Here is a 14,797-nt window from a genome sequence, read left to right on the forward strand (position 1 = left end):
TCATATATATATTTAAATGAAGCAAACAACATAATAGAAATGCCAAAAAAAACTTTCTTGTTTCAGGTATCCTCCCCATTAAATAGACAGCTTCAATTATTCTTCTAATGTAATTTAGGGTAAATATACATAACATTTTGGTGTTGCTTCTCTATTTTCCTGAGTTCTTCTATTGCCTATAAACCCTATTTAAGTAGTTTTGCTTTGATCTCACAGCTGGCAAACTGACTTGGTTTATTACCACCCCAATTCCTATACCCAGCGCTTTGTAAGAAAAAAGGTGCTGAAACCCTTAATCTTAAATACAAATCAAGTCGGGATAAACCAGGGTGTATAATTGATCCATTGGTGGACTGAGGATGTATTATAATGTATTGTAATATATTGTATAATTATAATTAAGGTACCAAGTTTAGAATGTATGTAGACCCCCATCTTCCATAGTCCTGACCCTGTCTATCTCCCCCCACCCCTCCTCCAGATACGGTGCCAGACCTTTCCCCCCGAGAGCACACCAGACAGAGATATGTGAGGAAAAGAGAGTGAGGAAAGCTTTTATGAGAGCTTCAGAGTTGTAATTCTTCTTTTCCTTTTCCACTGCCTTCACCGGCTGAGCTGTTATTGTTATTGCTGACACTTGTTCCCTTTCACATACTTTTAAAGACTTGGGGGGGAAAGGTGCCGTAATGCGGTTCCTGTGTGTTCAATGAAAAAAAAAAGCCCTGCCCATATCATGCAAATTTAGGTTTAGATACCGTGGAGTAAAAGGATCCCTTTCTGACTGCCAACTTTAACTTTGAATATTGCACATTATAGATATTGGTGTGCATATTTACGTAGTATTCACAACTTTAAAACCAGTAAGAAAGTGCTTTCACCAGAATCTCCCATACAACTACAAAACCTACTCGGTACCATGACCAGACCAAAATATGGTTAACCAGTAAATCTATTTTATTAACACACAATTATTGTGCAAACTTTCTACATAACCCTAAGTGGGCAACACAGTATAGCTAGCAAACTTCCAGGAATCATAGTGATACCTAATAAACATTTATATGACCTAATTGTTGGTGCTCCTGCAGATACTTTTCTTGTATCCCCAATAAACGCCTCCATTATTCGGTCTTTTTTGTATTTACAGAACAGCAAACCTCGGCTGACGTTTCAGGTTTTAGCTCCTAAATCATTCTGTGACCTTAAAACCCAAGCCTTACGGAAAACTGTTCCATATGCAAGGTTGGTATAGATGATAACCAGGAGCTCTTAGGGGCTATAAATGCATTTCCAGATGTGCATGGGGAAGCAAGGGAGATCTGCACTAAAAAAAGATCAGTCCACAACATTTTCTGTATGTGTGTCTGTCTGGTCTTCTAGTCTGAGTTGTTGGCAGTGTTTTTCTGGCCAACCAATGCCAGATTTCTGGTAAGTTTGTCTCAACACCCCTCTGACCCATGTTAGGGCTTTAAATATACTAACTCAATACTGAAACCCTATTGCTGCTTTATGGACAAATGCGATCATGCTTACCTGCTAGTTTGTGTCTTGTAGCCTACCATATTTTGCATGAACAGCATGGTAATATAATGTGTGGAAATTGTCTTTTTAAATGATTATTTAGCTCAAAAAAACTGTATTAGAAGAGTCAAGGAGGCTACCATTGCTAGCACCAATTTTTCTCTCTCCATCTATCTATCCTGTAAATACTGCAGTGCAGCCCATATTTGTCTCTCATCTACAGTTCTTTGTTGTCTAGTATTTGTAAGACAGGGTGTTTGCAGTAAAGAATATGGTCGTATATCCTATGAATGTTAAATAGGACAAGGCCTAATATTTGATACGAAGTGTACTTACTGTTATGTATGTTTACAATTATGCACCAGAGAATTCACACAGGAGAGAGACCATATAAATGTTCGGTATGTGACAAGTGCTTCTCACAAAGTTCTACTCTTGCTAGTCATCAGAGGATTCACACAGGAGAGAAACCATTTCCATGTCCAGTATGTGGCAAATGCTTCTCACAACATTCTAATCTTATTACCCACCAGAAGCGACACACAGGAGAAAAGTCATTTAAATGTTCTGAATGTGGCAAATGCCTCTCATCAAAGTTTGCTCTTGATAGGCACAAGAGAATTCACACTGAGATGGCTACATGATTTTTTTTTTTTAGTAATTAATGGGCAAATTTTAAGCAACAGAAATATCAACATTTTAAAGTAAAAGCATGTTGATAAACATCAACAATAAAATTTAGACTATACTTTGCTTATATGAAGAACTGATACTGCTGATGTTTGCTTTACAGTAAATAGTAACTTAATGTGCTGTCAACTAATCTATATGTTATAGATATCTGGAGACTAACTACAAGCTGGCTACCCTCTGGTACAGGACTGATCGGCTTGCCAAGCTCTTTCTATATACTGACGGCACTTGCTGGAGATGTGGTATAGCTCAGGGCAAGCTAATGCATATTTTTTGGGAGTGCCCCAAATTGCAGTTTTATTGGAACTGAAATTATCCTTAAACTTACAGATGTTGATATCAAAGCCAAACCAGCCTTGGCGCATCTTCATGTCTCTGACTTCTCGTGCAAGGTGTACAAGAAATCTCTTTTGAGACCTCTATTGAACGCTGGTAAAGCCTCTACATGCCTCTGCTAACTAAATGGTATACTTTTGTACTTTTGGTGGTTAATTTATTTAATGTGAGTAGATTTATGTAACTGATGGGTTTGTCCTCCCCTCCCTCCTTTCTATTTTTCCTTCCTTGGTTTGAAAAATTAAAATACTCAGGTTCCATTTCGTTGTACACGAACCTGTTTATTATTATTATTTTTTATTATTATTTTATAATTATTATTATTATATTATTATTTTTATTATTGCACTTTACATGTATTTTTGGTTGTATAACTTTGACCCATACTGTACGATTTTTTTTTTTTTTTTTTTTTGTATGAGCCTTGATGTTTTTTTACAATAAAAATTTTGGGGGGAAAAAAAACTAATCAATACAAGCCTATGTTTCTATATACAATGTGACCCAATTCCTATGTCTGAACATCAACAGAAAATATAAATAAAGGGACAGATAAGAGAAACTTGAGGCAAACCACTGCTGACAGACCAAACAGATGGCAACGTCTTTTGGTGTCGAATCAGCCATGGGACACTACCACCCCATTAACCGTTTAAGAACTATTCTACTTTTATTGACTTCCGAGATTATGCGATTGGACTTTTTTTGCTTGATGACATAGAGAGGATGGAAGGGGCCTTCCCTTAGGTGAATGACTATATACCTATAAAGATTGATGTATGTCCTTGTTTTAGTCAAAACTTCTACTATTTTCTAATTTCTAATAATAATTATTCTAACATTCTGCCTGTTGTGGCTAGTAGTGTTGGTTCCTGGGATTGCTGGATTGGATTCAGGATGGGATGAGACGGTGAGATAAATATATCTAAAGTGTATAACCTGATATCCTACAGAAGGAGTTTAATCTTACTCTAAAAGGACTTTTGTGGTATCTCTCTGTATACATCAGTATTAACTATATAAAACAGTACAAAATGAATTACCTGTGCTTAAAGATTTATCCAAAAATATGAGCTTATATCACATACTAAGTTATTAGTCCAATCTAAATCATTAGAAGATCATATATCCATCACCAATTATAGTGATCGGTTATATTTTTCATTTCCAAGGGAAAATCAATTTTTTAAACAGCCAAACAAATTAATTGTCCAAAGGTGTGTGCACAGGTTAATATGGGTATTAACTCATTTATCCATAAATTATACATGCTGTATCACACATGGCCAGGCACCCAGATGGATATTGTTATACATACCCTGTTTCCCCGATTATAAGGCACTGTCTTAAATTTTTTGAAATGCCAAAATATCCCCTAGGTCTTATTTTCAGGGGATGTCTTATTTTTCCATGAAGAAGACTACAGTACACATTTATTGTTGAAAGTCGAGTGTCTTATTTTAATTATTTTTTCAAAAATCGGGGGTGGCTTATTTAATGGGGATGTCTTAAAATCGGGGAAACATGGTAGTTAGTTCTATTATTTAGCCATGCCACAAAAGTCCTCTGAAATGTACTTTTCACAAGTTTGCAAAGATTTTCAATCTGTAGAAACTACAAATTAGTTTGGAGACTGAGACATTGGACCTGATTTATTAAAGCTCTGCAAGGCTTGAGAGGATACACTTTCATCAATGAAGCTGGGTGACCCAGCAAAACACGGCATGGATTTATTAAATCATTTCCTATTTGTAGCAAATGTTTATAGTTCTGGACCAGATCCATTCCAGGTTTGCTGGATCACCCAGCATCACTGATGAAAGTGTATCCTCTCCACCCTTGGAGAGCTTTAACCCCTCCAGTGTTCTAATTTTGTCAGTTTATTGATGCAAAAAGTGTTCCTATTTTTTTTTGCATGGAAAGTTTTAATTATATTGTGGCTCTGTAATTCTTAGGATTACCTCCCAAGTATAATAATTACATTTATTTATTATATTATAATATAGTAAATAATTATAAATCATTAATATTTGAAAATAATGAAATAATAGACAACAACAATGTAATTTATTAAAAAAACTATTTTATCAAAAATTTCTCACTGAAACTTTCCAAACATAGGTACAATACTATTGATAAATAATAGTGTTGGTCAAATAGCTCACTATTCAATTCAACCGCTATTCGAACGCCATTAAAAAAAAAAGGAAGTCTTTTTTTCTGTTGCTGGCAAGGCCATTTTATGGGGCGAAGCCATACACAGGCTTCAGAGTACAGGCAGATGTCTCTGAGGGGGGGTCTTTCAGTCAAAAAATTAGTCAGCTAGACAGCTCTGTTATAAGTTACAAGTGACAGGTGGCAGCAGGAGGAGGAGGTGGTGGGCACTGAGATGGAGCAGGGACCGCATTGGTAACTGGCATCAAGAGCTGGGTGTAGTGCATCATCAATGCCACCTAGATAGCTGTAATGCCATATTTATGAATGGAGTACTGCAGGTGGCAACAGCAGGAGGAGGAGGCGGTGGGCCCTGAGACAGATCCTGGACTGCATTGGTAACTGGCATCCAGAGCTGGGTACTGGGCAGGCAGCATCAGTTACAGCATGATGAGGAGGCGGTGGGCTCTGAGACTGAGCAAGGACGGCATTAGAGGTTGAGGCCATCACCTATATGGACAGTGTAGAAGCTGTAGCTATTGGAGACATGAATGGATTAATGAGATTCCAGTCTGTCCCTACCTACTATATAGCGAAACCACATGAAAGGGAACGCTTGGCGGAATCAGCGGGGAAAGAGGACCCTGTTGAGCTTGAATCTAGTCTGGCATCTAGAGCTGGGTACTGGCAGTGGGCAGGTGGCTGCAGTAACAGCATGAAGAGGAGGCGGCAGGCCCTGAGACAGAGTGTGGACGGCATTATTAACTGCCATCTAGAGCTGGATACCGGGCAGGCAGCGGCAGCAACAGCAGGAGGAGGAGGCAGTGGGCCCTGAGACAGCAAGGACTGCATTACAGCTTGAGGCCATCATCCTTTATTGACAGTGTAAAAGGTGTAGCTATTGGGATGAATGAGATTCCCACTGTCCCTACAGTGGCGGTGGGGACGTAGTGACGTAGTGTGGATGGCTGTGTTACTCCTCCTGCTCTTACTGCTGCCCTCTGCTGAGCTCAATAACTTCATGGCTCAATGTGGTCATCCAGGACCTCTCGGTTCCCATTAAATATACCGGTGTCTCCCATCTCATCCCCCCAACATATATAGGGGGACTGCTGTCCCACTTCCCAGTTCCGGGGTAACATAAACAGAAATTCAGTCCGATAAAGTGTTGTACCGATGGATGAAGCAGACGACGTGGCCTTCTACATTCAATCACAAATTTCAAATTACACACTTGCATTACACACTTCGGGGTGTCATTAAAGATGCACTACACCCAGCTCTAGGTTCCAGTTACTAATGCCTTCCACACTCCATCTCAGGGTCTGCTATCGAGTGAAAGCACATAAAAAAGAAACGGGGCTTTGCGGAATCAGCGGGGAAAGAAAACCCTGGGTACTGGGCACTAGGCAGTGGGCAGGCAGCAGCAGTAATAGCAGGAAGAGTAGGCGGTGGGCCCTGAGTTGTGTGAATGGCATTGTTAACTGGAATCTAGAGATGGGTACTGGGAGGAGGCAGTGGTAGGCCCTGAGACAGAGCAAGGACGGCATTAGTGGTTGAGGCCATCACCTATATTGACAGTGTAGAAGCTGTAGCTATTGGAGAAATGAATGGATGAACGGGATTCCAATCAGTCCCTAAGTGTGGACGGCATTAGTAACTGGCATCTAGAGTTGGGTACTGGGCAGGCGGCAGCATCAGTGAAAGCAGGAGGAGGAGGAGGCGGTGGGCCATGAGACGTGTGGAGGGCATTGTTAACTGGCAACAAGAGCTAGGTACTAGGAGGAGCAGCTGGTGGGCCCTGAGACGAAGCAAAGATGGCATTATTGTTTGAGGCCATCACCTATATGGACAGTGTAGAAGCTTTAGCTACTGGAGACAGTGCTGTGTAGGGGACTGCCTTTTCCTATCTGCAAGCTGTAACTTTTTGTAAAATGCGGCATGGACAGCATTGTTAACTGGTATTTACAGCTGGGTACTGGGCAGGCAGCAGTAACAGCAGGAGGAAGAGGTGGTGGTCTCTGGAACAAAGTGTGGACAGCATTAGTATCTGGCATCTAGAGTAGGGTACTGGACAGGCGGCAGCATCAATAAGAGCAGAAGAAGGAGGCGGTGGGCCCTGAGACGAAGTTTGCACAGCATTAGTAACTGGCATTTAGAGTTGGGTACTGGGCAGGCAGCTGCATCAGTGAAAGCAGGAAGAGGAGGCGGTGGGCCCTGATAAGTGTGGATGGCATTGTTAACTGTCATCTAGAGCTGGGTACTGGGAGGAGGAGGCAGTGGCCCTGAGATGGAGCAAGGATGGTATTGGTGGTTGAGGCCATTACCTATATGCACAGTGTAGAAGCTGTAGCTAGTGGAGACATTGCTTTGTAGGGGACTGCCTTTTCCTATCCGCTAGCTGTAACTTTCTAAAATGGGGCATGGACAGCCTTGTTAATGGGTATCTGGCATCTAAAGTCGAGTACTGGGCAGGCAGCAGCATTATTTACAGCAGGAGGAGGAGGCGGTGGGCTCTGAGACAGAGTGTGGATGGCATTAGTATCTGGCATCTAAAGTCGAGTACTGGGCAGGTGGCAGCATCATTTACAGCAGGAGGAGGAGGAGGAGGAGGTGGGCTCTGAGACGGAGTGTGGACGGCATTAGTATCTGGCATTTACAGTTTGGTACTGGGCAGGCGGCAGCATCATTTACAGCAGGAGGAGGCGGTGGGTTCTGAGATGGAGTGTGGACGGCATTAGTATCTGGCATCTAGAGTTTGGTACTGGGTAGGTGGCAGCATCATTTACAGCAGGAGGAGGAAGCGGTGGGCTCTGAGACGGAGTGTGGACGGCATTAGTATCTGGCATCTAAAGTCGAGTACTGGGCAGGCGACAGCATCATTTACAGCAGGAGGAGGAGGTGGTGGGCTCTGAGACAAAGTGTGGACGGCACTAGTATCTGGCATCTAAAGTTCTGTACTGGGCAGGCGACAGCATCATTTACAGCAGGAGGAGGAAGCGGTGGGCTCTGAGACAAAGTGTGGACGGCATTAGTATCTTGCATCTAGAGTTGGGTACTGGGAAGGCGGCAGCAGTAACAGGGACTAGGAGGCGGTGGGCCCTGTGACGGAGCGTGGACTGCATTGGAGGTTGAGGCCATCACCTCTATGGACAGTGTAGAAGCTGTAGCTAATTGAGACAATAATGGATTAACGAAAATCACACTTTCCATACCTCCTATCTAGTGAAACCACATAAAAGGGAACGGACTTGGTGGAACCTGTGGGGAAATACATACATTTTTTATTATTTGTGGATATCTAGCAAGAGCTATCACATTTAAATATCTGTATTTGTCTCACATAAATACATACATTTTTATGAGTTTTAGGATATAAACCAAGTGCTATCAGAATAAAATGTCTGTAATTTTTGGAGAAAAATATATAATTTTTTATGGCCTTTTGGATAGATACCAATTACCAACTGCTGTCAGAAATAAATATCTGTATTGTTTGTAGAATAATACATCAATTTGGCTTTAGAGATATATAGCAAAGTGGGATCAGAATGAAAGATCTGTATTTTCTGTAGTGAAATATAGAATTTTTTATGGTCTTTTGGATCGATACCAAGTGCTTTCAGAATTAAATATCTAGATTTTTGGGAGACAAATATAGAATTTTTTATGGCTTTGGAGATATATAGCAAAGTGGGATCAGAATGAAATATCTGTGTTTTTTGGAGAGAAATACTGAATTTTTTATGGGTTTTAGGATAGATACCAAGGGCTATCAGAATAAAATATCTGTATTTTTTTCTACAGAAATACAGACATTTTTAGTTTTTTTTGTGATAGATTGCATTAGGTATCCTAAATTATACCTCTTGTAATATATCACAACAGCCAGAAAAATTTCTATATTTATCCATAAAAAATACAGACATTTCATTCTGATAGTACCTATCCAAAAACCCATAAAATTTTCTTTATTTCTGTAAAAAAAATACAGATATTGAATTCTAATCCCACTTGCTATCTATCTAAATAGCCATAAAAACAACTGTATTTCTCTCTAAAAATACTGATATTTAAATATGAATCATAATTAAATATCTGTATTTTTTGCAGAGAAATATATACAATTTTATGGCTTTTTTGATAGATAGAAAGTTGTAGCCTGAATTAAATATCTGTATTTTTTTACAGAAATGTTTCTGTGTATTTTGAGAGATTGCAAGTGATATAAGAATTAAATATCTGTATTTTTTACATAAACTAAGAATTTTTTATGGATTTTTTTATAGATAGCAAGAGTTATCATAATTCTGCTGAAAAAAGCCTTCATAGTTTGGCTTAGATGACCTCTTCTGCTGCTGCCACCCATGCCGCTTAAAGCAGTTGTTTGGCTCCCATGGCTGGTGGAACTGCCACAGGGATCCATGCTGCTGCTGCTGCTGGCAGCCAGAAAGGCTGAGCACAAGTCCTCTACAAGCACTTCTTGGTAGTGCTGCATTTTAGGTCCCCTGTATTGGGGCAAGATCAGTTGTTGTATGTGTTGCTTGTAACGTCGATCCAGTAATGTAGCAATCCAATAGTCATCAGTCTTTGTTTTTATGTGTTGTATGTGGGGATCTTTGGCTATGCACTCCTGCATGAAGGCTGTCTGTCATGTGGTTCAAACTATCAGAGCTGAGGAAATTCTGGACCCACACTCCTGCGGGTCAACAGCAGCACAGGGTCGTCCTCCTCCTCCTCCGCATGGTCTTGCCATTCACGGAACATGCCGCCTTGTGTTTGGGTGCATGGATGCCATGTACCCTCAATATCCTCCTCTGCCCCTTCCTCCCCTTCTCCCATGCAATGTCCTCCTCATCCTCTTCCATCTCCTCCTCTTCCTGGATTTGTGGTGCACTATGCCTAGCAGGCACGCATGTCTGAGATTATGTTTGAAACGTTACATCATAATGCAGCGTCCGCTCTGTGTCCTGTCCGAGATCCACCATCATCTGTTCCAGCAGGCATATGATGGGGAAGGTGTCACTGACACAGGCCTGATATCTGCTGATCATCCTGGTGGCCTCTTCAAAAGGTGACAATACAGTGCACAAGTCCTCAATTGGCAGCCACTCCGCAGGGCTGAAGTAAGGTAGTGTAGGTATATGTCTGAAACGAACAGACTCTGACACATAATCCACCACCGCTTTCTGTTGTTCAGCCAGCCGCTGCAGCATGTAAAAGGTGGAATTCCACTGTGTGGCCATATCACAAATTAACCGGTGCACTGGCAAGCTGAGACTTCGCTGTAAATCCACCAATCTGGCACTGGGTGTGTATGACCAGCGGAAATGCGCTGGCAATTTTTTGGCCTTCAGCAACAGCGGCTGGAGGTCTGGGTAATTCCTAAGGAACCTCTGTACTATCAGGTTCATGACATGAGCCAGGCAAGGTACGTGTGTGAGTTTCCCACAACGCAGGGCTGCCAGAAGATTGGCCCCGTTGTCACACATGACCTTGCCGAGCTGAAGTCTGTTGGGAGTTAGCCATATGTCCTCCTGTTCACTTAGAATGGCTGCGCCCATGTGGCTGAGGAACCCAGGCTTTGCAACCTCAGGACTGCGTGGCAACGTCTGAGTTGTGCACTGAAATAGCAAACTGCAGGTTGTTGCTGGCGGTGAACAGATGCTGCCGAATGGGAGGTGTTGGGTCTCCACAGCAAAGTGTCCCTGGAGGAAGAGGTTGAGGCACAAGAGTCAAAAGAGGAGGTGGAAGTGGAAGCTGAGGAGGAAATTGCATGGCGATGTGTTCTGGGTGGAGGTAGGTATGCAGGCCTTGCTGCCACCAAATTTACCCAGTGAGCTGTATAGGAAATATATCTTCCCACTCCATGCTTGCTCGACCAACTGTCGGTTGTCAGGTGCACCTTGCTAGAACCAGAGTGCTGCAGGGCCATGGACACATTGCTCTGCACATGTTCATGCAAAGCAGGAACACATTTTTCTGCAAAATGGTGTCACTTAACGCACTGTGGGTTTGCGCAGAGGAACGCGTAACGTAACGCATTGGAGTCCACAAGCCGGTAAGGGAGGAGCTCTAACGCAATCAGCTGTGCAATTGCCGCATTGATCAACTTTGTTTTGGGGTCATTTGGGCCATATTTCCTCTTGCGCTCCAGCATCTGGGGGATGGAAGGTTGGATGCTGCTAATGCTAACCACAGAAACATTGGACGATGGGGGATCATCATCATCATCATCAGAAGAGACAGTTTCTTTGTACATGCCAAAAAGGAAGCAGCGGCCTTTTGGAGCCAGTTTGAATTGGCTTGTCTGGCTCAGAGTGTTCGGGTGAAAAGTAAGTAGGGGGAAAGCCTGTGAACTGACTCTCTTTGTCAGATGAGTGAAACAACTGAGCATCTTCAATGAATGCTTGTAGCCCCGCCTCTCCAACACCTCGGTGGGACTCCTCTACATACTGCTGTACATGAGACTTTTCAGCTGCTGGCCTGTGTCTGGGACTAGGATGAAGGGGGTACAATCACTTGATCCAGGGTGGGTCATGTACTCCACTAACTCTTGTTCATGGTGTGGTAATAATGGACGCCCACCACCAACAGCAGCGCTTCTTGTTCTTGGGTCTGCAGCTAAAAGCAAACTCAAACCTTTCCTCTTTGGCCAGAAATTGTAGAAATTTTTTGTGGGGCTTGACACCCTGCAAAATACTTTGTAGCTAATATGCCTCACAAAGTTTAAATTTGTACAGTAAGTAGATTTTTTTATTAGGGGGTTGACACTCTTATTAACAATTAAAAATATACTTGTCACTGACAAAACAAGCCAGCATACAACTTGCCATATTTGCCAAATTGGGAATGTGAATCTGTTTTCCCTGTTCACCATCATTAGTGTAACCCAATAAATGTCTGCTAGTCTAATAGACTGGTAATGGACTATGTCACTTCCTAGTGTTGTATCTGACATCTCCTCCTCTTCTTCTTCTTCATGACCACTTCTCTCTACCTCCTGCTTTGATGGATACTTATCGTATTAATCCCACTGCCTAATAACATTTCTTCCTCCTTTTGCCCCAGATGCATTAAATTGAGGGTCACTTCTAACATGAAATAAGAAGGATTACATCACTGATAATGCTGTTTCCCCAGTGTACAGATTGTGTTACCTTCTCTATAGGCTTCCACACATGACAGACAACACAAAACCAAAGCTTCCTGTGTTTATTTTGTTCCTACAAGTGTTCCAGTATATGTAATGTTGATTTCCAGCAGCCAAGAAGGTCATAGATCATTTTGTGGATTGAAAGACCATTCTGTCCTTGCAGGCCACAAATGCGTTTTGTGCACTGTAAGATCTGCCAAAGTGGGTTCAGACCTTAAAGTGGGTTCAGACCTGGCCATGGTCCAGCAAGCTAGGTTATATCTATGCTCTCACTCCTGCAGAAGTATCTTCTTCTTAGGTTATATACATAGAGTTGTGCATATGAAAATAATAATATTTATAAAGTATCATATACAAATTACCAAAAGTGAAAACATTGCAGCTGTTCCTAAAATGCAGGATCAGTTTGGTTTGAGAAATAATGGAGGTTTTGTATCTTCCAACGATGCTGAGAACACCCGATAAGGTCTTTAAAGGAGCTGGCTTCTACCACCTTGTATTGTAGGGCTCGTATCACCAGTAGCTTGGTCAGAAAAACTATCCATTGGCATGTCAGAAGATGGCTGCGATTGTACTTCTGTTTCCTGGTTAAATATTCCCCAAAGAAAAACTGACAACTACAAGATGAAGATGCAGAAGGAGAAAGATGAGAAAGAAGAATCTACAGGAGAGGTGAATATGGCCATTCCTGTGCAGGTGTAGCACAAAATTTAAAATGACAATGGGCCCCCAAGGACAACAGTAGCTGTAACAGGGAGAGCAAATATAGGAGAGCAAATACTATTTGTGCCACTGTCAATGCCACTACCACCATCAGCATGACCACTACTGCCAACAGCTAAATCACTTCTGCAGCCAGCAGAAGCAGTGTAGAACCATGACAGTGAATTGAAATTGTGTCACTTCTTCTTCAACACTTGTCTTTTGTAGCAGCTCTGGATTGAATACCTGTTGTGCATCATCACACAGCTCTTCTATTTCATAAACTCTGATTTCTGTGATTTACACAAACTATTTGTCTCTGTTTTCTAAGAGACTTCAGAGACATAAAAAGTGACTAAAAATAGAAAAGTGCTTATAAGTGTTGAAGATGAAGCAGAGTAATCCTGTCTACAGAGTCACACATCACATTCACTGTATATTTCTCTGCTATAACTGGGATGATGAATGAACTAGCCAGTCCACAAGGAGCAAAACTGGACTGGGAGTAATCTGCCCTCACTAACATGACTAATGGGTGCTCCTTCTGTCTGCTACCCCTGGTGGTGGTGTGGTTAGTAGCAGTGCTGCTGGTGCCCTACCTCTTACTGCTAACCACAGTGAGATGAATTCTTGATCCAGACCCCAGAGGTTTTGTTTATGACAAGGGACCACTAGTAACTGCCGGCCTCCCTTCTATTGCCAGTCCTGTTTTGACCTGACATTTTAAACCCATCAACAGTCAAACTGAGATGCTGTGAGTTCTGCTATATCCTGTTTTTCCAGCTGGTGGCGCTAAATAGCTGATCTACCATGAACTGCCACTAACAGGTGGTACAGAAAAAACTCATTATGTATGCAAATAGGAGTTCCCTATTTAAGAGCCTGCCCTGCCCTATATCCTTGCTAGATCCTCAGGGTTTTTTCTTTTGTATTTTTTTTTTCCTAGCCTGCGCCTTTGTATGGTCCTGATCCTGTTCTAAACCTGTTAAATCTTGGCTGAAGTTTTGTCGGTACCTATGTTTTCATATTAGATTGGTATTTCTGAGTTTATCAAAGTGTTTGTATATCCCCACATGGAGATATTTGCACCATTCACACAGTAAGCATTGACCCGCACCCTCAGTAATCTCACATCTCAGTTTTATGTTGCTATTAGTGATCACCTGCCTCACTGCTTGTGCCGCTCATGACAGATGAGATAGACTGGTGAATTTTATTAGCAACAATTGGAGAAAATTTCCTGTGTGTGACTGGAATAAATGCTCTAACAATTTCCCTATCTTGCAGCAGCAGAAAAGGTGGCCTTGGAAATGAGTATCTCTCGGTATAACTGTTGTAACATTTAAGAGTTTTCTGTGTTGCAATATTCATTGTTTGCAACAAGAAAAAAATGTAACTTTACCAGTATTTTGCTGTTCGGCTGCCTATAATATGCCACTATCAGTTCTATTGCTAATAGACTTTGAGCCTGTTTTTTTTTTTTTTTAGCTTTGCCTTCCTAATAAATATCTGAAAGAGAAATTCAAATCTGCATGTCAGGGGTTAATAGTAACAATATACCTTGATAATTTGGACTTCTAACACCTAGAGGGGTTTTCACCTCTGCTGTACAAATATTGCATTGCATGGTATAAATTCAGTTTAATTTTGTCAATGAAATCAGTAACACTCAAAAATATTTAAAGGTTAAATAGTATAAATGCCAGAAATCACCTAATTTCCAGGCTTTTTGAAAATCTCCAGATTCTATCCATGGCAAATAATTTGATTTAACTTTTGGTTATTAGTACATTTTTATTGTGATAAGTGGCAATAAAGATTGTGCATTCACTTTCCTTGAGGACCTGCAATGTATCCCTTTAGTCACAGGTAAAAGAAACATTAGATCCATATCCTTTTCCTCCCAATATACCTCCTAGATCTCACTCTCTTCTACTTCACATTCACAGGTAGGAGCAGTGACATTATTGTCTTTCACTCTCTTAGTAATGGCGGCCTGTTCCTTAAGAATAGAAATAGTTTGCAGATTTGACTCTTTCCTTGCATTGAGCATGATCTATACTTTTTTCTTCTTTTTGGAGCTGATCTGATACCACCTTGTATACACTTACTATGTGATCTCCCACCACTGGTAATAAATCTTTTTACTGCAATATTTTCTTCTGAGGCATTCTTTAATTCCTAGCACTTTCCTCTTGGAAGGCCTTAACCACTTTAGGAAAAGTCAGTGTTTTC

At 41.4% G+C, this 14,797-nt stretch overlaps 1 pseudogene; it reads left to right on the forward strand.

The window, feature by feature from the left end:
• The window catches only part of LOC140322834 (uncharacterized), a 317,266-nt pseudogene that overhangs the window by 45,435 nt on the left and 257,034 nt on the right, over nt 1-14,797 (forward strand).

The sequence above is a fragment of the Pyxicephalus adspersus genome, chromosome 2 (genome assembly GCF_032062135.1).
Source record: "Pyxicephalus adspersus chromosome 2, UCB_Pads_2.0, whole genome shotgun sequence".
Taxonomy (NCBI): Eukaryota; Metazoa; Chordata; class Amphibia; order Anura; family Pyxicephalidae; genus Pyxicephalus; species Pyxicephalus adspersus.